Here is a 4,509-nt window from a genome sequence, read left to right as displayed (position 1 = left end):
ATTTTGTCGTGGAGTTCTATTTTGACGGATTTGGTTCCTAGAACTATTGTTGTGTCGAGGGTTCCGTATCGGATGCCATCTTTTGAGTTGAAAGAGTTGAGGAGTCAACTTAAGAATTTTCTTGAGAAGAAGTTTGTTTGTTCGAGTGCGTCGTCGTAGGGTACACGTGTTTTGTTGGTTAAGAAGGAAGGTTCTACGAGGCTTTGTGTCGATTTTAGACAATTGAGAAAAGTGACAATTAAGGAAAAGTATCCACTTTCGAGGATTGATATTTTGATGGATCAAGTTGGTTTGAGCTTGTTTGTTTTGCAAGTTTGATCTGAGGTATGGGTATCATCAGTGTGAAGATGGTCATGCTAAGTACTTGAGAATTGTTTTGTCCGTGTTGGGAAGAAGAAGTTGTTTGCTAAGTTTCCTTATGTGAGTTTTTGGTTGAGTGAAGTGAATGTTCAAGGGGTAAGTGGAGGTTTATGCTTTTATGCAAGTTAAGATTTTTGAAAGGATTTATCTGTCACAAGATTTAGAGTTGGCAGTTGTTATTTCTATTTGGGAAAATTGAAGGCACTAATTATTCGGATCGAGATTTGTGTGTGTAAGTGACTACAAGAGTTTGAAGTATTCATTTGATCAGGACGAGTTGAATATGAGAAACCATTGCATACGTCTATGTCGATGATTCGAGTATTGTGATTGTTGAAACAGTTGTGAGATTTGAGAAGGTCATTTTTAGTGGCAAGGTAATGAATAAGGATATGAAGGGATTTGTTTATTTGTGTTTGACTTGTCAGGAGTCGTCTGGTTTCATGTAACTGTTATCCATTCCTGAGTAGAAGTGGAATAGCATTTCTATGGATTTTGTTTCTGGTTTGCCGAGGACGTCGAGTAATTGTGAGGCGATTTGGGTCATTGTGGATATATTGACGAAATCTACTTACGTTATTTCGATAAGAATGGATTTAACCGATGGAAGTACTGGCGAGTGGTATGTTGATAAAATTGTTTGTTGGTTTGTTTGTTTGCATGGTGTTTCGTAAGGTAATGTTCAGATTGAGATCCGAGGTTTATTTCTGAAAAATTTTGAGAAGGTTCGCAAAGTACTTTGGGTACGAAGTTGCGTTTGAGTTTGGCGTATCATCCTCAAACGGATGGTCAGACTGAGAGGACGGTTTGGTCACTTAAGGATCTATGAGGGCTTGTGTTGTGAAACAAGGATGTGTTTGGATTAGCTTTTTGCCTTTGATTGGATAATACAAAGACTTTTGTCTGGTGTGCAAGCTGACACAACATATTAAGAGGTTGAGTATGTTAAGAGAGAACAATGAGTTTCTGGTGAATACTAGAAAAGAGCTGGAAGATGGTTATGAAATTGGTAAATCTGTTTGTTGTGGGAAATCAGAGTGCGCATCGGAAGCGTGAAATGACGCGGTTCGTATGTGTATGAATTGTTAGAGTTCAAATTATGGACAGTGGATGTGGTAGGAATTATAAGACCACCAGATGTTTTGGTTACATGTTTGACTGCTATGTCTTGGCATGGTTATTTGGATGTTGTGCGACCGGGTTGTTGTCTGTGTCTTGATTATTTCTTGTGTTTTGGTGTTAGTCGATGAGTGCATTGTATGGGCTGTGCATCTCGTTGTCGTTGTTGTGTTTTGGTTGTTTTGCTTTTAGCTAGAGTGGTTCGTTGTTTGGCGCTGATTGTGTCGTTGTTTTCGTGGCTTGATAGTTGGTTAGTCGGAGGCGAGAGCGTATCCAAGTTCGTTTGTGTTTGGGATATTTCCGAGGACGGAAATCTTCTAAGTGGGGGAGAGTTGTAACGCCCGGAAAAATAAGTATATACTTGATTTGGACGTTTGTGACGTTTATTGGAATTTTACCGTTTTTGGAGTCGTTTCAGTCGGTATTAGTTCGGGATGGCAGACTAATATTTAATTGAAGGTTTTCATATTTTTGGTACTAGAAATATCATTAAGGTAATATTCCGCGTTTTTGGGCGTTTGAACGATATTTGAGCGTAGGGGCATTTTGGTCATTTCCGCGGGATAGATATTTTCTTTATAAGAAAGAAATATTGTGAGAAGGGAAAGGGATGGAAAGAAAAAGAAGAGAAAGAAAGAGAAGAGAGGAAGAAGAAGAGCAAAGGGGAAAAACAAGAGAAAGTGGAGGATTCTCAACCGAATCGATTGCCGATCGTCACAATAGCAAGGTAAGGGGTGAATCTAATTTATCTTGGATGTATGATTCTTATAGTCTTGGTCTTGTTCTTGTTTATTTCTATGTTTGACCAACAATGGTGGATTGTGAGTTTTGTGAGTTTAGAAGTTATAAACATGATTTTGTGGTGTGTATGTGTAGTATGATGATAGATACCTTCATTGATCATGCTTTCTTTTCCATTTCTATGGCTTGATTGAGTTTGGATAAAAGTTAGGTTTTGAGATAGATTGATGAATCAACCATGAAAAGTTTGATGTTAGGTTGTTTCTATGGTTTGTATGTGTTGTATTGGTGTTATAATGATGTTTTGGAGTGGTTTTGGTGAGTATGAGGGGCTTGAAACCGTTCTGGTTCGTTCTGGTTTTTTCTGGGTTTACGCAGGTCCGCTGAGCGGAGGTGGGTCCGCTGAGCGGAGGTTCTGTTGCAGAAAATTCTCTGTGAGGGTCCGCTGAGCGGAGCTGAAGCGGACAACAGCTTTTTCTATTTTTCCAAAACTTTGAAACCTTATAACTTTGTATCCGTAGCTCCGTTTCGTACGCCGTTCGAAGTGTTAGGAAGCTAGTTGGATGTTCTATATGATAGTATAGGCTTGGTTAGCTTGTTATTAATTAGTTATGAGGTGTTGTTGATGAAAAACACATAATTGTTTATATACGCGATATGATTGGTAAATAATCCTAGTGCTTGGTGGTAATTGTTAATGATGTAGGATGTAGTAGTGGGTGGTTGATTTTCATAAATGGTTTTGTGAACTAGGGCATGATAAATCATGATGATGTGTTGTGTGAATGTTATCGTATTGGTACGAGGTATGTGATTAGTTGTCGATAACATGAGATCATGTTCATATGTGTTATGTATTAATGAATGTTCATTCTTGATATGTGACAATGTGTGGTTGTTTGTTATTAACATGATGTGTGGCCTTATGGCAAGTCATTGTTGTTATGAGAATGATGTATTATCATTGTTGAAATGTTGTTATTACAACTTGATGATGTATTGATGGAGTTGTGGGCCAATGGCCAATAGTAATTGATGTGATGCAATTATGCGATCATTTATGCCGATGTGGCTAGTATGTTTTGACGGTGAATGTGTGCTGTGTGCTTATTAATGCCTGTGTGGTAATTATGGTGTGATATAATTGATAACGATGTTATTAATTGGTGATGTATCCTTTTGGATAGAATATAAACGGTGTAACGTGGGTATGTGACCGTGTTATATTGTTGATGATGTTGTTGTCGTGTAATAGAGTCATATATTTGCACAACATAACATTTCATTACGTTAATGGCGGAATGCTATTAGCAGGTGGCCTGAATTGGCAATTATTACCAGTGGGGGCTTAATGCTCGGTAAAAAGGTGTATTTGCCTGAGTGGCAAGAGGTCATCAGTGGGGGCTAAATGCTCGATGACATTTAGTCGTAGCTTACTGCTCGACAAAGGTGTATTTTCCTGAGGGAAAGAAGTCCCAGCATAATGCTCGGCAAAGGTGTATTTGTCATAACGACAAGGAGGAGTTTTACTCCGGATTTGGTACCACATGCATATGCATAGTCGAGTCTCATTCATCATTGTCTGTCTTTATAATTTATGTTATCATTCATGTGTCACATTACTTATATATTGATTGTGGTTGAATGAGTGGATTACTTTGTTGTATGATTCTTGATGATACTTGTTGGCATTACTATAATTGTCATGCTTTCATTATGAATTATATTCTCACCCTTCTGCTGATTTGATGCTTGAGTGACATCCTGCAGATTAGCCGCTTTGGGAGTCTTTTGGAAGAGGTAGTTCTCCAGTTGGTCTTGTCGGTCGCTCTGATATGTAACACTGGGTAGTCGGGAGTCCGTTGTTATTTATTTGTATATGACTCTTTTGAACATGTATATGTGATAACGTGCCATTGTATACTGTAAACACTTTATTTTGGAAAACTCCTCTTTGAGAGTGAGAGCTATACGTATATATATATATGTTCATATCTTCCGTGTGTTATGTATCATTTTATTGGCAGGTGTGTATGCTTTTGGCATCGTTGCTGTCCGTTTGTTTTATAGGTGTTTGTTTGGTTACTTAGTGTAACATCCTAATTGTGTTGTATGAAATTTTAATACTCTGATATTTTCTTGCCTAAATGCTTTGGGTAGTATTGGGGTGTTACAATGTGCAGGTTAAAGACAACTTAACGGTTGAAACGTTACCTGTGAGGATTGAAGATAGAAGACTGAAGCAATTGCGGGGCAAGGAAATAGCTTTAGTCAGAGTAGCTTGGGGAG

This window comes from Vicia villosa, linkage group LG4, assembly GCF_029867415.1.
Source record: "Vicia villosa cultivar HV-30 ecotype Madison, WI linkage group LG4, Vvil1.0, whole genome shotgun sequence".
Taxonomy (NCBI): Eukaryota; Viridiplantae; Streptophyta; class Magnoliopsida; order Fabales; family Fabaceae; genus Vicia; species Vicia villosa.
This window is presented reverse-complemented; position numbering follows the sequence as displayed.